Source organism: Danio rerio, chromosome 11, assembly GCF_049306965.1.
Source record: "Danio rerio strain Tuebingen ecotype United States chromosome 11, GRCz12tu, whole genome shotgun sequence".
Taxonomy (NCBI): domain Eukaryota; kingdom Metazoa; phylum Chordata; class Actinopteri; order Cypriniformes; family Danionidae; genus Danio; species Danio rerio.
In genome coordinates, this window is record NC_133186.1 from 17981179 (window position 1) to 18005237 (window position 24059).

General features: G+C 40.8%; 1 protein-coding gene across 6 annotated transcripts in view; it reads right to left on the reverse strand.

Annotated features, from left to right (window-relative positions):
- Positions 1-23585, reverse strand: part of rap1ab (RAP1A, member of RAS oncogene family b) — a 41489-nt gene extending 17904 nt beyond the window's left edge. For 2 of the 6 annotated variants that reach the window (XR_012386745.1, XM_068224139.1), the window contains exons 1-2: positions 23315-23578; positions 1962-2059 (exon numbers count right to left, since the gene is read on the reverse strand). The gene's annotated coding sequence lies outside the window, so the exon portion shown is untranslated. Of the gene's footprint in view, positions 1-1961; positions 2060-23314 lie in introns of all 6 variants that reach the window. The other 4 variants (XR_012386744.1, XM_021479590.2, NM_213405.2 and 1 more) reach the window with 3 other exon arrangements.
- Between the last annotated feature and the right edge of the window lie 474 nt (positions 23586-24059).

A 24059-nucleotide genomic window follows, 5' to 3' on the forward strand; every position in this document is an offset into this window, starting at 1 on the left:
AAACTAATAAGTTATTTTAAAAAAATAAATAAAAAATTCACCCCCTCACAGTTTTCATGAAGGGAAATATTACCTATATGCACAAAAACAATCTTTTGAACCAGTCTGTAAATATGTTTTTATCAGCTGTAAAATTGGCCAATTTATTATGGCAGTCAGTGAACATCTGGAGCCAGCCCCCAAAGGCCAGTTGATGAATTGCAGTTTCAGTTACTTTTGTATTAGCTTCACAGGGAAGAGCAAGATGTTGCCACTTGGTTGTGATGCATAATTTTAAAATTAGATTATGCATAATTGTACCAGTCTTTGAAGATAAAATTGCTTAAAACCTTTTAATATTTTTGAAAAAGTAGTTAAAGTTTGCTACTGATGAATCAAACTTACCCACCTGCGACCCACCCATAACTGGGCTAAATATCACGCAACCTATTTTGTGATTACCAGACATGACGATACAATAGATGTGTGCATAACATTGTTTTACGAATCCATAAGGTACAGTAAACTGCAACGCATCTCACAGCACAAATCAGAAGTTTTCTTTTAAATGTCCACCCTTAATCGGTCGATAAGGTCTATCTATTGAAAGGGCTCTCAATGATAAAATTGAGAGCAATCGTTAGCATCCTCAGTGACTGAGGGTGTAACGATACACATATTGGTATTTAACCGTTCATACGAGACTTTCGGTTCAGTGCGCATTGCAAACCGAACGATTCAAACTAATATCTAAAAAGATGAAAGAGAATAAGGACAAAAAAGCCTGCATTCATCGTAAAGCCGGTGGGACAGAGTTGTCAGATAACAGTGTTTGTCACTGAATCTACACATTTTAGGCACAAGATGTTCTAACATTATTTAATCCTTTATTTAATCGTCACAATGCTGTCAATCGTGCGACTGATACCACGTTCGCCATCACTAAAGAGCATGCATTCACTGAGATGAAACTAATATTTCAGCCCCTGAAAGGACCGTTACTGCTATGAGGATGACATATGCAAATAATAAGTTATAATATCATCTGTGCAATATCGGACACCACCTGTGAGAACAACACAGTGATTATTGTTAATTCAGTTCATCTCATTCACATCAAGCAGTGCGTGCAGGACCGGTGAGCGCATGCAGATTTTTGTTTATTTGTTAGTTGTGATTAGAGTGTTAATATATAATAAAATCTGTAAATATAAAACATGTAGTAACGGGGCTCATAATTTTTGGTAGGTGCGACTAAATTTTGTCTGGTGCGCCTAAACTTTTGAAGTTAAGAGCACTAGGTATAGCACGAAAAAAAGGTTAATTTCAAGCCCAATTAGACCTTAATCGGTAGTGGAAATTTCAGGTTTTAAGAAAATGTTAAATGTAATGGAACCCTGTTACATTATTCCTTCATAAACCAATTTCAGTCAGATAATTCCTGCTCTCAGATCCACGAAAATGTCAGAATTTTTTTCTTTACTTAAAAATAGATTGAAACCGAGTTCCATATAAAAACTAAATTGTTCTTTTCTATCTATTTTTTAGCTACTACAATATCACATTTGTTTTTTATAGGAAGCTTTTTGGTTTTGAGTATAAAGAAAGATTTGTTTTATTTGCTGATGAGCAGAAACCCCAGAAGTATAGCTCTATCAATGTTTAAAGTAAAAAAAAAAAATCATACTTTTATGATGTTGGCTTTAATACATAAAATATTCAAATCCGAGAAATCCTCTGGATTTTTTCTTTTTTTGCTGTATCGAAAACATATCAAACCGTAACACCACTTTGTCGTATCGAACAGAACCGTGATTTTTGTGAACCGTTACACCCCTACTAGTGACAATATGATTGTCAGGGTTTTGGGAAGGGAATGAGCGAGGACTCAACTGCAGAACTAAATGCGTTTTATTACTACTAAAATAAAACTACAGGCAACAAAACAAAAAACGTTAACACAAATGCAAAACTTGACTGGCCTGGACTGGACTAGGCTGGGTTGAAAAGACAGGAACAAGGGAAGCATCGATGGTAAGGAACAGCGACGAACTGGCACAGTACAGCAGACATGGGGAAGCTTTAAAGGAGAACAAATTAGAAAATAGGTGAACAGAATAAATTAATAACAAGATAAGGAGGGAGGGACTAGACAATAGACAGAAGAGCACATTGTACAAAGACACAAGCAAGTTGTTACATGAAACTATACTAGAACAAGCAGCCAATGAAAGCACTCATTAACCACTTGTTCACACAAAACTGCACGTTGCCGCTTGTAAACAAAGCCACGTAACGGCACAAGCACACAATAAACAAAACACTTACTGTGCACTCACAGATGCTACATGCATGTTCTGAGCTCAGCGGCAACCTAACATGACGAGGTTAAGGAGGTTAAGTGAAAACTCAGAGTATTTTAACCCTGAAGTAAGAGAAACTCTGGGTTTTCCGTTTCAAAATGGCAGGTTTGTTAAACTCTAGAAAGCAGGGTAAGTCAAGCCTGTTTCTAAAAGAAAGGTAACTTTAACTCAGAGTCAGTTACTGTGGTAACTTACTCTGTGAATCTAACCTGGTCAGGAGCAGGTTTTATTCTCTAAACTCGAAGTTTCTGTCGGTCTCTTCCCTTTTTTAAAGACGAAGCTGTATTTCTCACCTTAGCCTTACGTTTCCACCCACCTATTTTAGAGCTCATTTTGGAGATGTGCATAAAAACGATAGATGGAAACGTCATGATGCACATAACTTTTGAAAATATGCATAAAAACTCACATAACCAAGTAGGATAAACTTTTATTCGATAGAAAAGATGTGCATAAACTACGATGGAAACACTTTGACTGAACAAATTACAGTATGTACATTAAAAAAAAGGTCATGATCATATAATGATAAAAATGTGTGTGAATGGACAAACCAGCAAGCTGAGCACACTGTAACACATCTTAAATGTTGTTTTAGTCATTCTAAAATGCCTTAACCGTTTCAGTATTAATGTATATAATTTCTTCCGAGCGTCTGGAGCGTGTCAAGAGTCTCCGCGTCTCATGACTTAAAACGCCCCCACGTATTCATTGTGTGTCAGCATTGTCTTCTGAGGCGCAAGTACATTTATTAAATAAAAAAATAATTGACGTAGGTTCTTCTACCCCAGGAAATTCTGTTTTTACTGTTGATATTTGGCGCCAGTTAATCAGAAAGTGAAGAACGCTGCTTTATTCGCATCTATTATGCATTATTCAAGTTTTGCACATAAATTTATGTAATATTTGGATGGAAACATAGATTGCCAACATTTCAGTCACACACAGAACAAAATCATGTACGAGAATGGCTTTTCCCTTTCAATAAATACTTAACCTAAATTCACTGACCTTCGACATGTTCTGTTACTAGACTAATGGGATTATTATTTTTTCTAAAAACAATTTTTAGTACTGCTTACCTTCTAAATGTTATATCAACCCCTATCACTTGATCAATAAAAAAGGCAGACATAAGTGCACTGTTAAATCTATTAAAACTGATAAACGTGTATACAAAATTATAAAACCTCACACATTACATTATTTTATTATACTTTATTTAAATACTTTAGATGTAAAATTGTGCATTAAATTGAGCAGCTGTTCTCCCAGGCTAACTGTCTGTTTCACTGATGGTTGCTTCTTTTGAAATATATACGCTCATATTTGCTATAACTTTGCATGATCACATCAAGTTCAGCTGGAAAAAGTGATCTCTTTTTTTCAGATGTTGCCATAGTCACTCGTAATATCTGCACTCCATTGATAATGCCTTTTTATAGTCAAGGTGTGCGAGCTTAACTCTGAGTTGGTCTACTTAAAGTTGATTGACCAAAGTCAGATCAGCTATTCTGAAACCTTCTGAGTTTTTAATCTCTCAGTAAATCAACTTAGAGTTCATGTTTAAACTCAGAGTTGTTTGAACCTCCTTACTGAAACAGACAAAACTGAAAAACCACCCAGCTATACAGAGTCCAGAAAGCCTATAAAAAGCTGTCTGTCGCTCGCACACGTTTGTTTTTGTGAAAAGTGGGGACATTACATAGGTTTCCATTTATTTTATACTGTCCAAACCGTATATTATATTGCCCTCACCCCACCCCACCAATAAACCCAACCATTACAGGAGACTGTGTGCAGCTTCACTCTGATTAAATGAGGATGTCACCAATGTCCTCATATTTCACCTCTTTTTGTAATACCTGTGTCATACCCATGTCATTATACAGATTTGTGTCCTGATAAGTCACAAAAACACGTACACACACACACACAAATACAAACACACAAACACACACACAAGCTAAACGCAGCATCACACTGTCTCATTCACACACATATACACAAGTGCTAACTAGCTCGCTCGGGAGTCTGGAGCGATATTGTTAGACCGCCCGCTTTCGTCCAAAATTAAACCAGTTGCAAACCCATCCCGTGGTTTATTCGGAAAGGTATTCCCGTGCCAAAGAAATCTGGTTGGGTCCCGTGGCTCCCGCGGTACAACCGCGGGAATACAGACATCCAAATCAAATCTTCAAACCGACTCTGCAAATGGTGAATCAAATCCTCAAATTGACTCTGCAAATGGTGAATCAAATTCTCAAACCTACTCCGCAAATGGTGAATCAAATCCTTAAACCATCTCTGCAAATGGTGAATCAAATCCTCAAACCAACTCTGAAAACAATGAATTAAATCCTCAAATCGACTCTGCAAATGATGAATCAAATCCTAAAAACCGACTCTGCAAATGATGAATCGAATCCTTAAACCGACTCCACAAATGATAGATCAAATCTCAAATCGCCTCAACAAATGATAAATCAAATTAATAAATAAAAAAAGCAAATTACATCTGTCTCCCCCCCTGTATGGCTGACTCAAAAAAAAAAAGAGGCCAATCTGTGATTCAAAAACAGTAATGTGATCTAAACTTCTGGTTTCTTAGGATGAATTGCCCAGCTCTGTGGAGTACTGTATGCTTGTGCGTCAACCTGCAACAATAAATGTATTATTAAATAGCATACAAAACCATAAAAAGATGTGGCAAGGCTCACAGAATTGCTCATCCAACATTCGGGGGATATTGTTTTTTTCCAGTCGGGCTACCAAAGTATGTCCCCACTGCTCCAGTATCCAGTGCATCCGGAAAGTATTCATAGCGCATCACTTTTTCCACATTTTTTATGTTACAGACTTATTCTAAAATGGATTAAATTTGTTTCCTCAAAACTCTACACACAATACCCCATAATGACAATGCGGCAGAGATGGGAGTAAGTCGCACATGTGCGAGTCACAAGCAAGTCTCAAGTCATAACCTTCAAGTCTCAAACAAGTCTAGTCAATTTTTGTCAGACTCAAGTCAAGTCACTACTTATTTCAAGACACGTCAAGTCAAGTCATAGCTTGGTCTATCAAGTCACTTTCAAGTCAATCAAATTATACATATATAATTTATCTTATGGGTCGCTGGTTTGATCCTCGGCTCAGTTGGCGTTTCTATGTAGAGTTTGCATGTTATTCCTGCGTTCGCGTGGGATTCCTCCAGGTAATCCGGTTTCCCCTACAGTCCAAAGACATGCGGTACAGGTGAATTGGGTAGGCTAATTTGTCCGTAGTATATAAGTGTCACCGACTCGGTCCCAGTCATTCCCCTCGCTGGCCAGCAGAGGTCACCATCTCCGGACTTCTAACCATTACGTCATCCATTCACCCTGATCCCAGCACACCTGTTCTCCATTTCACTAATGACCCACGTACCACATATAAGCAGCTCACACACACACTTCAGTGCGAAGTCTTGTTTAGCCCCGGCGAGCATTTCTGAGCGTTCTATCCTGCCTGATCTCCCGTTTACCACTTCAGCCCGTTTCACGACTCTGCTCCGTCTTCTGCCTGCCCTCGACCAAAGCCTGTTTCCTCGGACTCTGATTCTCGCTGCCTGCCCCTGACCAAAGCCTGTTACACGGACTCTGAATCACGCTGCCTGCCTCTGACCCAAGCCTGGTAATCACTCTGCGTCTGTTATCTGCTAAACCTCCTTTGATGTGTATGTTGTATGTCCGCACAGCCGTGCGAGTTGTTGACGTTTAAGTGTGACTTAATAAATACTGCAAAATGGATCCCTCCGTGTTAGTCTCCCCGTTACAGAAGACTTCGCCCAACACGGATCCCGCAGCCATCCAGGTTTTGTCTCACGAAGTCACAGCACAAGCTCAGGTATTGTCTACTCACCAACAACAACTAACACATCTAACTCAGTTAACAGACGAACTGGTGAAATCCCTACAAAACCTGCAAGCTGCTGCCACTGCGCAACCCACCGCCAACTACTCTCCAAGTCCACTTGTTGTTGCACAACCCCCGATGACTTCCGGAGTTCGATTGGCATTCCCTGACAAGTTCTCAGGTAACCCAGCAAAATGTAAAGGCTTCCTACTGCAATGTAAACTGTTTATCGCCCAACAGCCCCATCTGTTAAGGGCGAGAATGGGAAAATTGCTTTTGTGTGCTCACTGCTCACTGGGAAAGCGCTAGACTGGGCTACTGCAGTTTGGCCAGACAGTACCCCGATATTTCCCTCGTTTAATGACTTTCTCAAACGTTTCTGCACTGTGTTTGATCATCCGGAGGGTGGTCGTAACGCTGGCGAGGAGCTACTGTGCATCCAACAGGGAGATCGCTCCGCAGCTGATTTCGCACTGCAGTTCCGCACCTTGGCAGCGCAAACTGGCTGGGCTGATGATCCGCTTACCACGCTCTACAGAAAAGCTATAAGACCAGAATTGCAGAAAGAGATGGCATGTCGTGACGAGGGAAAAACACTGGATCAACTAATCGAACTTTCCATAAGGCTAGACACTCTCCTCCGCACTCGCAATCCACTGTGCTCAATTGCTTCCAGTCCTGTATCCCCTGAGACCTCCGCTGAACCCATGCAATTGGGTAGAACCCGCCTGAACCCAGAGGAGCGAGAACGACAGAGAAGAAATCACCTGTGCATTTATTGCGGACTTCCAGGTCATACGAAGGTTTTATGTCCCAACAAGCCTCTCCCTAAAACCCTCTCGGTGAGTGCAACCACTATGTTCACTACCACTAATAATGTTATGAATTTGCCTGTCACTCTGAGAAACAATGGAGATGAAATTGAGACTATGGCCATGATCGATTCAGGAGCCGCTGGCAACTTTATTGATTACACGTTTGCCACCACTCACTCCATTCCCTTAACCTCCTGTGATTCCTCCATAGCCATCACTGCTGTAGACGGGCGCCCTTTGGGAGAGGGACACATAAAATTCCAGACTCAACCAATCTCTCTTCAAACAGGCTCTCTCCATGAAGAGGAGATTTCCCTTCTTGCCATCGACTCCCCCAAGCACTCTGTAATTCTTGGGTTACCATGGCTACAACAACATGACCCTCAAGTCTCCTGGAGAACTGGTGAGATCACAAAGTGGAGCAATCAATGCTTTACCCAATGTCTGCATTCTGTTTCCCCTGTCCAGATCAACACAATTACCAACACCGAAGACCCTGAACTCTGTCATGTTCCTGATGCTTATCATGATTTAACTGAGGCATTTAATAAACAGAAGGCTACCAAGCTCCCTCCACATCGTGAAAATGACTGTGCCATCGAACTACTACCAGGCACCACGCCCCCTCGTGGTCGCATTTTCCCCCTCTCTCAACCTGAAACTGAAGCTATGAAGAATTACATCTCTGAGGAGCTAGAAAAGGGCTTTATCCGACCATCTACCTCACCCGCTTCAGCAGGCTTTTTCTTCGTCAAGAAGAAGGATGGCAGCTTACGCCCATGCATTGATTACCGAGGCTTAAATGAGATCACAGTCAAATACCGCTACCCCTTGCCATTGGTTCCAGCCGCCCTTGAGCAACTCCGATCCGCCCAGAATTTCACTAAGTTGGACCTCCGTAGTGCATATAACCTCATCCGCATACGACAGGGAGACGAGTGAAAAACCGGGTTCTCTACAATCGACGGCCACTATGAATACCTCGTTATGCCCTTCGGCCTAGCAAACAGTCCTTCCGTGTTCCAGGCTTTTGTAAATGAGGTATTTAGAGACATGCTCAACAAATGGGTCATAGTGTATATTGACGACATCCTGGTCTACTCAAATTCGCTATCTGAGCATATTCAGCACGTCAGGGCAGTGCTCGAACGCCTCATTCAAAACCAGCTATATGCAAAGATCTCCAAGTGCGAATTCCATCAGACCTGCATTTCGTTCTTGGGTTACATCATCAGTCCCGAAGGCGTGGCCATGGACCAGCAAAAGGTCGACTCCGTGACACAATGGCCACAACCCGAAACCATAAGACAACTGCAACGATTCCTGGGCTTTGCTAACTTCTACAGGCGCTTCATAAGAAACTTCAGTTCAGTCGCTGCTCCACTTACCGCCATGGTAAAAGCTAACAACGCTCGCCTCAAATGGAACCCAGAGGCTGTTCGAGCGTTTACTCAGCTCAAAACCCGCTTCTCCAGTGCACCCATTCTGCGTCATCCTGATCCCGAGCAACCCTTTGTAGTTGAAATTGACGCATCCAACACTGGAATTGGAGCCATCCTGTCCCAAAGATCACTAGTTACGAAGAAGCTCCATCCCTGTGCCTTCTATTCTCGCAAGCTCAACTCCGCTGAACGGAACTACGATGTGGGAAACCGAGAACTCCTCGCCATGAAAGCCGCGCTAGAAGAATGGAGACACTGGCTTGAGGGCGCCAAACATCCCTTCACTGTCATCACCGATCACAAAAACCTGGAATATATCCGCTCCTGTAAACGTCTGAATCCTAGACAGGCTCGATGGGCTCTGTTTTTCACTAGATTCGACTTCCAAGTCACCTACATCCCTGGCTCAAAAAACATCAAAGCAGATGCTCTTTCCCGCCTCTCAGACGATGAAACCTCCGAATACAATGATGAACCCATAATCAAAGATCCTCTCATTGTCGCTCCTATCCAGTGGGACATCGAACATGAAATCCTTCAAGCAGCCGAAACCAGTCCCACACCACAATCCTGTCCTGAAGACAAGATCTTTGTTTCTCCGTCACTTCGAGAAAAGCTCATCTCCGAGGTACATGACCACCCCAGTTCCGGTCATCCAGGCAGCACAGCCACTGTACAATTGATTCAATCCCGCTATTGGTGGTCTTCCATAAACAAAGACGTCATCAACTTCATCAATAAATGCACACCCTGCCAAATGTCTAAACACTCCCGTCACCGTCCAGCTGGATTACTCCAACCCCTGGAGGTGCCACACCGTCCCTGGTCACACATCGCCATCGACTTCGTCACCGACCTACCCATATCACAAGGCAAAACCACCATCCTCACAGTAATAGATCGATTTTCTAAATCCTGCCGTCTCATTCCCATACCCAAACTGCCTACAGCCATGGAAACAGCCGAGTTACTCTGTGAGTATGTGTTCCGGTACTATGGTCTCCCCGAAGACATCGTGTCGGATAGAGGTCCCCAGTTTACATCCCGACTCTGGTCAGCATTCTTCAAAAATCTCCAGGTTAATATTAGCCTAACATCCGGCTATCATCCCCAATCCAACGGGCAGACAGAGCGCTTGAACCAGGAAATTGGCAGATTCCTCCGCACATATTGTCACTCTAACCAGAGTGAATGGGCTAAATTTCTCATGTGGGCAGAATATGCTCAAAATTCCCTAAGAAAGGCATCTACTGGATTAACTCCATTCCAATGCGTACTGGGCTTCCAACCTCCTCTCTTTCCCTGGTCCGGCGAGACCTCTGAACTCCCCGCTGTGGATACCTGGTTTAAAAACTGCGAAGAGGTCTGGAACGCAGCTCACACTCACCTCTCTCACGCCGTATGGCGTTTCAAGGAACAAGCCGATCGACACCGACGTTCTGGTCCCATGTATTCCCCAGGACAATGGGTATGGCTTTCCACCCGTGACTTACGCCTCAAACTGCCCTGCAAGAAGCTCAGTCCCAGGTACGTGGGTCTGTTCCAAATTGAAAGACAAATATCTCCTGTTTCGTTCAGACTGACACTCCCTAATCATTTTCGTATTTCTCCCACTTTCCATGTCTCTCTGCTCAAGCCTGCTGCTGGTCCAGCCGAGGCGGATAGGGAGGTGGCAGCCGGTGAACAGGGTCCCCCGCCTCTCATGATCGATGGTGAGGAGGCCTACCAGATCCACGAAATCCTGAGATCCAGACGCCGGGGTGGACAACTCCAATATCTCGTCGATTGGGAGGGGTACGGCCCGGAGGAGAGATCTTGGATTAACCGCAAGGACATCCTAGACACCACACTACTGGAAGAGTTCCACTCACAACATCCGGAGATGCCGGCCCCTCGCCCCCGTGGAAGACCCCGGCGTCGAGAATTGCCTCACTTCAGGAGCCGTTCGTTGGGGGGGGCTCTGTCACCGACTCGGTCCCAGTCATTCCCCTCGCTGGCCAGCAGAGGTCACCATCTCCGGACTTCTAACCATTACGTCATCCATTCACCCTGATCCCAGCACACCGGTTCTCCATTTCACTAATGACCCACGTACCACATATAAGCAGCTCACACACACACTTCAGTGCGAAGTCTTGTTTAGCCCCGGCCAGCATTTCTGAGCGTTCTATCCTGCCTGATCTCCCGTTTACCACTTCAGCCCGTTTCACGACTCTGCTCTGCTTCTGCCTGCCCTCGACCAAAGCCTGTTTCCTCGGACTCTGATTCTCGCTGCCTGCCCCTGACCAAAGCCTGTTACACGGACTCTGAATCACGCTGCCTGCCTCTGACCCAAGCCTGGTAATCACTCTGCGTCTGTTATCTGCTAAACCTCCTTTGATGTGTATGTTGTATGTCCGCACAGCCGTGCGAGTTGATGTTTAAGTGTGACTTAATAAATACTGCAAAATGGATCCCTCCGTGTCAGTCTCCCCGTTACAATAAGTGTGTGTGTGTATGTGTGTATGCGGACTAAGCCGACAAGAAAATGAATGAATGAATGTATGCATGTATGTATGCATGTATGCATGCATGTATGTATGTGTGTGTGTGTGTGTGTGTATGTATATAGAAGCACTTTCAGGCAAGTTTCAGTATAAAACAATTAGTTGCATTAGAGGTTATCCAGAGTTTCAAGCAATTTCGGGTGTTTCATTTTTAACTTTCAACTTCTGTTGTAAGTTGATACCGCATGGCGAACAGAAAGAAAATCCTCTGCATTTCGTGACTCAGTGTTCCTTTAAGGTAAGGTTCCTTTTAAGGCTACACGGTAGAATATTAATAAGAGTATAATCTTAATCATATTAAAATCGGGGTATTGGTGTCTTATGTTAATGTAGTCAGAACGTCTGGTGAAGTTGCGAGCTGTCAAAGACAGGGCATTACTCTGCCTTTCAGCATGAGCCCTCCAAGTTTAGCGTGTTTCCTCAATAAATGCAACGAAAGCGTATGCTTCGCGTTGTTGTGTCAGAATCCTTGTGAAATACAGTAATACTTTAGGATGCTTAGTTTAAGCAAATTTGATGAACGTGATCATGCGTGTTGAATCTGAGGGGAGTCGCTCCAGTATGGAAGGCCGTTGGGGCCAAAACGTCTGCAGCGTGTTGTGTGTGTGTCTGTGCGTGTGTCTGTGTCAGGCCCGTTGAGGGGTGTAAGGGGTGGAGTGAGCGACGTATCTGAGTAGGGGCGAGAGGGGTGTGCAATGTATTTAACAACCGGTTTGCAAGAGATTATCATTCATTTGCGGGCATTTGGGAGTCTCTGTCCACTTGCGGGATACTCCTAGTCTTAGCAACTGGATGAATGTAAAGGAGGATTAAGCAAAATTGTTTCTATTCTATAACTAATGTTCTCAACTCACAGCAATAAAACTTTACATTGAGTGCAACAGTTTATATTCTATAGTTTATTACTATAATTTTTCATTTTCCATATCTGCAATTCCTGTATTTTGGCATTTTTTTTGCAGTCCACTTAGAATCCAACATGGAAATCAATGTTTTCTTTATTGGCATTGATTGTTTTGAAATTTAAATGTCATTAACATGTCTGTGTTTTAATTTCTGTAATAAATATGGCTGTCAAGCCAGGATCTTGATGGTTTATTGTGGGTATGTTGTTTACATAAAGAAATCTGTGTTACAAGTTAAACAAAAATTCTAATAAACAATTATATTTTGAATTTAAATATGTCTTGCGTTTACATTAATTTTACATTTAAATAGCCAAAAATACAAGTTTCAGTATTTTAAATGCGATTAATTGTGATTATTTTTTTTAAAGTGCGATTAATTAGTTATTTTTTTTTAATCGATTGACAGCACTAATATATATATATATATACATATACATATATGTGTGTGTGTGTGTGTGTGTGTATGCCATTTCACACATTACAGACAGATTTTGAGATCCATGATCTAAAATGGTTTCTTGTTTTGCCTTACTTAATTCTTCTTTTTTGAAAATGTATTGGCAGAAAAAAATATGTATTTGAGAAAAAAAATGGAATATAGCATTTAACTAATTGTTTTAATGCAATCTTATTTTATGATTAAAGTTACCCCCTAACATGTCAAAAACCTAAATATTAAACATTAGCACACACATACAATAATATCAGTGCTTCCCATAGATTTAATATACTTGTGGTGGTAGCCAGATTGAAATACACCATTTACCCACATCACATAAATAGTTAACTATATGTGACAAACAAAACATAATTCCATTTCATTCATTAACACAATGCTATACATACACCGTTTGTTTTCAATGGTTTAAGGTTAAAAAAAAAAAAAAAAAAAAAGACATCCACTTTCTCTTACCTTTATTCTATTCAGGAGCCATGTGCACCACTGACAGGTCAAATCTGCTTATCTCTCAAGCTCAAAGCAAACTTGAATGCCAAAGCATTTTAGATATGTATATAAAATAGCCTATGTAATATAGCCTAATGACATCATCAAATTAAAGGGCACCTAGGTTACCCCTTTTTTCAGTGTTTTGCGTCTCCAGAAAGTGTATGTAAAGTTTCAGCTCAAAACACCCATCAGATTTTTCATTATACCTTTTACTAGATCCTGTTTTATACATCTTTCCACCAGGAGGTTGTTTTGTCGTACTACCCCTTTAAGGCGAGTCCTCCCCGCCTACCTATTCTACGTCTTTCTGTGTACCTTAATCTTCTCCCTCGGCTGCGTCAGACAACAGACTTAAAAGAAGAAGATCTCACGTAGCGTTTGTAAGAAATACTACAGTAAGAAATTTACCAATGAGTATTTGTTGTGCAGTTGCATTGATTAGTCACACACAATATTGTTACAAAGTTCACGCGCGCGCGCACACACACACACACACACACACACACACACACACACACACACACACACACACACACACACACACACACACACACACACACACACACACACACACACACACACACACACACACACACACACACACACACAAACACACACAAACACACACAGACACTGACAGAGCGCCTTTACATTCCCACTTTTTCCCCACTCTTTTTGCACGCATAAGTGACAGGATGCACAAAACCGGGATTGAAGGGTTTTCCTTTATAATTGTTCTGTGCTGATGAAGTAAATCGCTGTAATTTATTACACACGTGCACTGTTTTAAAACATTTGAAACATGTGAAACTTACTCTTGATCACATTTGATGACGATTGATGATCCTAGCGAACTGAACAGACCTTTTATTCCCAGTTCTTTGCACATGTCTGGTCTTGTTGACATGATTATACACGTGACTACCGGGACATGTTAATGCAACAGCTGTTAATCAATTCGGTGGGTGGTGGGACCGCACTCTTAAGTCAAGTCGTGGTCGGTCTGAAAACCGTTTCAATTGGTCCACCGTTTTTATGTTTTTAAATTGAAAAAAAAGACTGGTTGTGTTTATATCAGCCCAATATATCTATACACTATACACACACTCACACACACACACACGCGCACACACGCACACACGCGCACACGCACACACGCACACACACGTCTGTCCAAACAGCTTGAAAAGCAGATTTTCACCATAGGTGCCCTTTAATAAGATGTAGAGAAAAATAAATGACAGAAAAATTAAAAAAACGGCAATATCTTAAAAAATTACAATAATTACAAGATTAAAACATGTAGATTATTTAAATAAGGCAAATACTTTGATTAACCATTACTAATGGTGTAGGTATATTTTGCAGCCAGTATTGACCAATCGTTTAGATTCAAGAATTAATTATTTAATGTTTCTCTCCTGACTGTGCACGTTCAGCTGCAAAGCCAAGCTAAAATAGGCTTAAATAAAAAGATAAAGCAAAAAACGCAAACGATTACATCTTTAAAAAGCAAAAGCCAAATACCAGACATTTTGGGAGATTTAGAAACCCAGCCGGACAAATTTTTTTAAGTGCCTAAAAGGCACACGTCTCTGTGGGTCTGCAGTGCGGGGGTGCTGACAGTTCACATGCACACAGAGATCGAACCGTGTAACGAGAGAGGATTTTCCACTACATCGTTTGCGGATGTTTGGTTATATTAGGCGGAGGCAAAATAGTAAACCCAAGTAAAGTCTATGTGTGGGAAGCACCGAGTCAGACTATACAAATAGTATAAACTTTCGTTAGCCAAGACAGAGCGCCTTCTGTCACTGCATTATCTGATGGCCGGATAGCAACTGAATCGTTCTAATAAATCGTTTAAAGATGTTATTCTTAATGAACTGATTGATCCAGTTCAGCAAATCCAACAGATTAATTTTAATTGGTTTGCATTTCCAATAAAAACTAATTCACAAATTACTTAAAGTTACTTTTTAACTTGCCTGGCACGCCCTCTGACATGGAAAAAAACTTGAATCCAAAGTTATCCACTTACTTAAAAAAATCCCTTAGTTGGTTGCAGTGCTGTGTTCAGAACAGTACAGAGAACATATCTTTCGGACCAATCTGAGAACTGATGAGGTGTTAATGCTGCTTATGCGTAACTTAGAACTTTCGGTTTTGTTTTTAAATGCATAAAGCATAATGTATAACAAACGGTTATGTATTTAACAAAAACAAGTTTTTCTCTAGTCATTTAACCGAATTCCAAGTCAAGTCTCAAGTCATGACAGCCAAGTCTAAGTCAAGTCAAGTCTTTTTTGGATATTTGTCAAGCAAGTCTCAAGTCGTAAATTTTGTGACTTAAGTCTGACTCGAGTCAATTCATGTGACTCAAGTCCTCCATCTCTGCAATCCAAAAAAAAAGATTTTTGGAAATGGTTGCAAATTTATTAAAAATAGAAAACCTGGAAAAAAATAAAAAAATAAAAAATAAATTACATGTACATAAGTATTCACAGCCTTTACCATGAAGCACTAAATTAAGTTAAGGTACATTCTATTTGCACTAATTGTTATTGAGATGTTTCAGCAACTTGATTGGAGTTCACCTGTGGTAAATTCCGTTGATTGGACAAGATTTGAACAGACATACACCTGTATTTATAAGTTTTCAGGGTTGACGGTGCATGTCAAAGCACAAACCAAGCATGAAGTAGAAGGAATTGTCTGTAGACCTCCGGGATAGGATAGTGCCAAGGCACAAGGCAGGGGAAGGTTACAAAAAAAATTCTGGTGCTCTGAAAGTTCCAATGAGACAGTGGCCTCCATAATCCTTAAGTGGAAAATATTTGGAACCACGAGGACTCTTCCTAGAGCTGGCCAGCCATCTAAGCAGCAGTGATCGGGGTAGAAGAGCCTTACGTCCGATTCACACGGGGCTTCAGCATCAGCCAATGAAATTAGTCAGCAATCGGCTACTGTCCGAGCTGGTGCATCGGACTGGTGCAGGCGGCACTTGATTACGTCGACTGGGACATGTTCCAGGTGAGTTCTCTTGATATCAGTGAGTTTACGGATGTAGCTCTGAGTTTAATAAACACGCTAATTGAGCAAGTTACAGAAACAATAACGATAAGGTCATTCCCCAATCAAAAACCGTGGGTGGACAAAACAATCCGCGCTGCGGTTAACACACGCACTGCCGCTTACGATGAGGCTCTTTCGTCGGGGAATATGAGCAAGTACAAAGCATCGTGCTATGCTCTTCGACGCGCAGTAAGAGCCGCTAAACATAAATATAAAGAGAGAATTGAGTCTCATTTTTAGCTCAATGACTCCCGACAGATGTGGCAGGGACTGAGGACTATCTGTACCTTCGGGAACAAATCCTCTGCAGAGGTGAGGGCAGACCCGCTGCTGGCCGATGAGTTAAACATTTTCTATGGTCGTTTTGATTGCGGCGGCATGATTTTGCCGACCAGTGCGTCAGGAAACGTTAGGCAGGGTTGCGATGATCCTGTAATCACCGTTTCGGAAGATGAGGTTCGGAGGGCACTGAAAAGAGTGAATGTCAGGAAGGCAGCTGGACCTGATGGGATACCTGGCCGTGTCCTGAGGTCCTGTGCCGGTCAGCTTGCTGGTTTGTTTATTTCCATCTTTAACGAGTCCCTTGCTACCTCCGTGGTCCCCCACCTCATTCAAAAAAATCAATAATAATCCCTGTGCCCAAGACTAATAAACCCTCTTGCCTGAACGACTATCGCCCAGTTGCTCTCACATCTTTAGTTATGAAGGTTTTTGAGAGACTTGTGAAGAGCTATGTCTGCTCCTGCCTACCTGTTACTCTGGACCCCTTTCAGTTTGCTTTTCGTCTAAATAGATCCACGGACGATGCCATTTCTCATGTTCTTCACTCTTCTCTCACACACTTGGACAGCAAAAATGGGAATTATGGAAGGCTGCTTTTTATTGATTATAGCTCTGCTTTTAACACTATTGTTCCCATTAAGCTGGCATCCAAACTTATTGACCTTGGTCTAAATTCCTCACTTTGTAACTGGATTCAGGACTTTCTCACCGGTAGATCTCAAGTGGTGAGAGTTGGCCAGTTCACATCAAATTCCATCACTCTGAACATAGGAGCCCCACAGGGCTGTGTCCTGAGTCCCCTACTTTACTCTCTCTACACGCATGACTATGTTTCCTCCCATAGCTCCACATCCATCATCAAATTTGCCGATAATACAGTGGTTTTGGGCCTCATCTCCAATAACGATGAGACCGCGTACTTGGATGAGGTTCAGAGGCTCACATCATGGTGCCAGGACAATTTCCTTTTTCTGAATGTGAACAAAACTAAGGAGTTGATTATGGACTTTAGGAGGAGACAACAGCAGCCCTACACTCCTCTTATGATCAGTGGGACCCCCGTGGAGAGGGTGAGTAGTTTTAAGTATCTCTGTGTAATTATCTCTGAGAACCTGACTTGGACTACACACATTGAAAGGCAAGTAAATAGAGCCAGGCAAAGACTGTACCATCTGCGACAGCTGAGGAAATTCAGGGTCTCTCCAGCAATCCTGAAAACTTTCTATTCAGGGACTGTAGAAAGTGTTCTGACTCAAGGTATCTCAGTGTGGTATGGAAACAGCTCAAACCAAGACCGCAAAGCACTTCAAAGAATTGTGCGTTTAGCTGAGCGCATCTCAGGGTCTGCTTTCCCCTCCTTGCAGGATATCTATATTAAACGCTGTAAGAATAGAGCTGTTAAAATCTGTAAGGACTTAAACCATCCTGACAATTATCTATTTACTTTGCTTCCATCTAGAAAACGATTTCGTAGCTTGATGGCAAAAACTGAGAGACTTAGGAGGAGTTTCTTTCCCCAGGCCATCAGGCTACTAAATTCTAACCCGGTGTTACACATTACATGATTTTTTCGTATTTATCATTGTAGTAGTCATATTCATAAGTACATCATATTGCTGCTATTCTTATTACCTTGTATAATTTTTTGCACATCTTTTTTTTGCACGCTTTTTCTTTTTCTTCTTTTTCCTTAATATTAAATTTTTTGTTTATCTATACTTGCACTATCTCTGGAGCGGACCTGACCTACATTTCACTGCTGGTCATACTTTGTATAACTATGTATGTGACAAATAAAACTTGACTTGACTTGCATTTGCATACAGCGATCTGATTGTCTGATGCTTCCGTTGGCGCTTGACAAGCTGAGAAAGTCCCAACTTCTGCAGCGGCAACGGCGGATCCACATTTCGTTTCAGTAACACTTGACGTCACCCATTCAAAGTGAATGGGAAGCATCACGTAAATGGGCCGTTAGTCAGGGAGGTGATCAATAACCCAACAGTCACTCTGTCTGAGCTCCAGTGTTCTTCTATGGAGAGAGGAGGACCTTACAGAAAGACAACCATCTGTGCAGCAATCCACCAATCAGGCCTGTATGATAGAGTAGCCAGACAGAAGCAACTCCTTGACTGGAATTTGCCAAAAGATATCTAAAGGACTCTCAGACCATTAGAAACAAAGTTCTCTGGTTTGATGAGACTAAAATTGAACTCTTTGGAGTAAATGCTAGGCGTTACGTTTGGAGAAAACCAGGCAAGGCTCATCATGGTGGTGCCACCATCATGCTTTGGGGATGTTTTTTTCAGCAGGACAATGACCTAAAGCACAATATCAATGGAGTGGCTTCACAACAACTTGGTAAACGTCCTTGAGTGGCCAAGCCAGAGCCCAGACATCTCCGGAGAGATCTGAAAATGGCTGTACATTGTCGCATCCTGTCCAACCTGATAGAGCTTGAGAGGTACAGATTACACTAGCTCCAGCTGCATCCGGAAGTAAGGAGATCCACAAATTAGTATTTTTTTGTCATTATTACGAATTTTTACCACAAACAAACACATGTTGTAATATATTTATAACCGCGTTCATGTTTTACCGTCATGCTTTTTTTAAAAAAAAAAATGCTAAAATAAAAAACGCTAAATTTCGCAATCTATTTGCAAGCTATAATCCCTAATCATAACTCCTGTACAGCAGTCCCACAACTTTGACACTCAATGACACTGGAACACCAGAAAAGTTTAGTGGCTGTCAATGAGCTTTTTACAGTGTCTGCTATAATTGTAATGCTGTTTTTGGTGCGTTTACATCAGTGGTGCTCAACCCTGTTCCTGGAGATCAACCTTCCTGCAAAGTTTAGCTCCAAACCTGATCAAACACACCTGAACCAATTAATTAGGACCTGAACAGCACTTGATAATTACAAGCAGGTGTAATTGATATGGGTTGCGACCATAGACTGTAAAATATATGGACGTAGTATCCGTGACGTCACCCACAGGTTTCTGAAGAGCGCAAAAGAAGCCACAAGTAGGCGCGGTCAACCGTCGCCATTTTGTTTGCACGTCATCGCACTCACGGCGGGATACCAAACAAGGGCAAAGAGGCGGAGAGTGAGCAGAGCTACGGACACTTGCTGGCAGTTTGTTTGGACCTGGTTCAGACACATTTTACTTTGGGAGAACGCTTAATACTTTATTACCTGTGACTCGTTTGTGTTCTGATCACTTATGCTTGGTTGTACACTATATCAATAAAGTGTTTAGACTTTTAAAAACACTGTAGTAATACACAGAGCCACTAAGTATTGTTCTTATGACGTTTTTCAACAGGAGGAAAACGCGAATTACTTCCAAACCCTTTAGATATAGTCTGTGTTAGTAAATGCAAGGCTATTGATGAAATCCAGCATAACACTGTATGACATTGTTTCAGATGACTGTTCTAGAGCCTACAGCTCATCAATCTGTCAGATTCTGGAGTGCATTACAGCTCTAAATATAAATATAAACGATAAACTATCTTAAATAAAACAAATACATATATAGAGATGGTATACAAGTATATAACTTTACTCACATGGGAAACGGAGTCCACATGAATGGTTTGTGAACACAATTAAGTGCACACAGCATGCCATGCCATATGATAATTGTAGGAAACAAGTTCAAAAGGCAGTTGACTGTGTAAAGCTACATAAAACAACACAGAAATACGATAAATATGCCGAGATCAGTGGCTAATCTGCCGAAGTCAGCTGAGGTGAAGTGACGGCGACCAACTAGACCTAGCTGTCACTCAAGTGGCCACTCCCTTAATTATACAAACTTAATATAGCCTAATATAAAGGAAACGGATGAGTTATAAAAAAATCACCCCCTCACAGTTGTCATGAAGGGTAATATAAGCTGTATTAACCAAAATCTTTTTTTGTACCAGGCTGTAAACACCTTTTTTTCTGCTGTAAAGTTGGCCATTCTAACAGTGGGCTCAATTGAAATTTGCTCTTTTATGGAGCCAGGAGCGGCCAGTACTAGCGGAATTTCGGATGAATTGCAGTTTTAGTTACTTCCGTATTGGCTTCCCGAAAGAGAGCGGGAGGTTGCCGATTGGTTGCAACTGAAATCTGCAGGGAAGTTGATCTCCAGGAACAGGGTTGGTCACACCTGGTTTACATAAATGAATATGGCCACTGTGTTAAATGCAAAGTATTACGATCTTATTGCCACTCTAGATCATTATGATAACATAATATATGCCTTCAGTGATTTCCTGAAGATAAATACAAAAAAAATAACACAACTGGAATCAATCCAGCAGTCGCGATTGTCTGAATTTATATAAAGCGAGAAATCGTGAGGACATATGATGACGTGTGCAGGTGCTGTAGTGCTGTCCCAATTCTAAGCTCTTCCCCTTAACCCTCGGTTGTAAGGGCCAAGGCGAAGGGGTAGGGGTACAAAAATAGAATTGGGATTGGGCCTAAATATTCTGTCTGAAATAGCATGCAAGTTTGGCTGTAATAAGTGTTATTCCTGCACGCTGCTGGCCAACCACTAAACATACAGTAGTTGCTTTAGGACAGTGTGACAGAGTGAGACAGCAATCTTTGCATGCATGACATCTAACACATTAAGACAAGTTTTGATTGCTAACTACATAACTGAAAAAGTGCTAAATACAATTTTTTTGTTTAGAATTATAGTATTATAAAGTACTTTTTAAGATTTCTAACTGGCAAATGAACTAGTGGGTTGTCTACTGTCATCTTTAAGGTGTGTGCGTTCGTGTTTCAGGAGACATGCTTTGGACATCAGAGGAGGGACTGGCTGGGTCTGAAACACATACTTCCATACTACATAATATGCTAAAATCAGTATGTGAGCCAAGTAGTATGTACAGATTAGAATTCAGGATGCAAGATTCTGAACTGCGCATCCGATGCACACTGCGCTATCCCATGATGCAACAACTGCCGCAGGTAGGTCACATGACCATGACAAAATAGCAGATGTAGCACGTACGAGTTCCATTTATACTGATCACATTCATACTGTATAGAACGTATTTTTGTAACGGAAGAATAGTATGTTTAAATTTAAATGCAGTACATACCGAGTATTAGGCATTTTTGGACGCAGACACTGTGTTTCAAAGATATTATGCTAACCCATTAGCATTGTGGCAGATGAACTACAGCACTTTTAAGGCAACATAAAAAAACAGCTGTCCTCAGCAGTCCTGGTGAACTTATATCACTGCGTAATAAAGAGCATTCTAACCAACTGCGTCACAGTCTGGTATGGAAGCTGCTTTGTTGCTGAGCGTAAGGCACTGCAGCGGGTGGTTAAAACTGCCCAACACATCACAGGGACCCAACTTCCAGCCATTGAGGACATCCAGAAGAAACACTGTCTGCGTAGAGCTGACTCTTTTGGCCCCTTTCGTGAATCCCTACGCTCTCCCTATAACTTATACGCTCTATAATCCCTGCACAATGTAATATTTGCATATTCAAAACTGTACATGTTCATTGCACTTTGTTGAACTAATAATTCTTGAATTGTACATATCCACTGCACATATACATTTGTAATTATGTTCATATCTATCTGCATTTCTTTGATTATTAATATCAACCTGTACATATATTAATCTACTGAATATCTCTGATCATAGTTCATACAACCTGTGTATAATGTTTGTAGAACATCCATCTAAAAATATTACCCATAGTTTTTCTAAAATTGCACTTTATAACTTATACCCTGCACTTGTGCTATTGCACTCCTGGTTAGACCTAAACTGTAATGACAATTAAGTTAAATCCAATCTATAAAAAAATATTTAAAAAAAGATAAATAAATAAACTAAAAGCATTTCCATGAAAAAAAAAAACTATGTACCAGTGGTGTAAACAATCTTGTTTATGCTTTAAAATGTACATCTGAACTAAAAACAAGACAAAAATTCTAGGTAATACAAAAATTCTAAAAATGCAGTAATTAAATACAATTCTTTAGCTCCTGGTCAACATTAGTTCAGACTTAACATTGCATATCTTGTAATGTGACTATTGCAGATGCGCACATTACGATGTCAATGCTAAAATTATATATAGTGCAGCCCTATTTGAAAGCATGTGAAAAAGTAAACACATTTATTACATTTACTAATCTGAATAAAGACAGGGATTTACTACTGAACACATACCCATGGTTCCCTAACAGAAAAGAATGCCAATGAGAAATAATGCAATAATTATCAAAAAAATCTGGAAAAACAACAAATAAAAGGGAAGAAAAATGACTTCAAAGATTACTGCAAGTACAACATTTGGTTAAACACTAGTTTTAAACAGATTGGTTTTGTTAACACACGAAGCCTGAATCGTATGAGTGAGGCTTATCCTATTTTAACAGGAGTAAGCCACACATGCATAGTCGTTTATCAATACATGTGAACTAGTCACTTAAAGGAAGCATTGCACAAATATTTCACTGTAAAGAAAACTCAAAGCTTCATCGCTAAACCTGTAAAAAAAGCAGCTACAGTTTGTAGTAAGTTAGTAAACAGATCCACACAAGCTAAACCTCATAAGGTAGTAGTATGTGATAAAGAACGTAAAACATTGACTTGACTAAATTGTTAACTTTGGGCATGTGGTTTTAAGGAATTAATACATTACTATTATTCAATAGTATGTGAACATATATAGAATGTTCAAGTTATTTACATATGATTTAATTGTTTGCAGTGACAAAAAATAACTAGTATAAAAACAGTGTCAGGTAATATAGCCAATAGGCGCTTGATTTTGTCAGCTTTTGACGTGATGAACTTCACTCCTTACTTAGGCTAATATGCTAAGACGACTGAAGCCAATTAAAACCACTCAGCATCACTTTTTAATTCAAAACACAACATACTATTGGAAGGGAATATGGCAAATAGAGTCCCATTACACACAATATATCTTGCTTAAAACTAATGAATTTATTGTGCGAATTAATGGTCCTCATGATAGTGTCTGTTAGCGCGCTTGTTTAGCTACCTACCTTCACACACCGGCCAGAATAAACCCGACGAACTTTAGCTTATTCAGCTGGAGTTATCCTCAACCCCTCCAGCGGACTGGGTCATTCCACGAAAGAGCCTCGGACAAGAAACTAGCTTTGGGAATTGAAAAACTCCCACGTGCTGCCCTCAGTGATACCTGTCGAGCCCCTCACGTAACGGAGCTGTCACTTTTCTACTCAAGGCTCTAGAGCGAGATGGCACGGCGATTTTTTAGATCACTTACTATCATGACATCTTCCGGTGTCTGGTGGAATCTTCTTCTTCTTTTTATGGCAAGTTGCATCTCAATGCATTACCGCCATCTGGTGTTTTCACTTATGCTTGCTTGAGCTCTCATTGATAATAAAATATTAATAATAATGCGTTTTATTTAACACTCAAGCACATTACATTTTAAGCCCTGATATTGTTTAAAAATGTTGTATAAATTATATTCAAAATATATGTAAAACACTATGAAAATAAACTTTAATTGAATTGATTACACTGTGTTTCATAAAATCAAATCTATAAATTAACGTTTTTATTATATAGCTTATTAAAGATGTGTGTGTGTGTGTGTGTGTGTGTGTGTGTGTGTGTGTGTGTGTGTGTGTGTGTGTGTGTRTATATATATATATATATATATATATATATATATATATATATATATATATATATATATATTAGTACTGTCAAAATTAGTGCATTAACGCATGCGATTAATTTGAACGCAGTTAACGC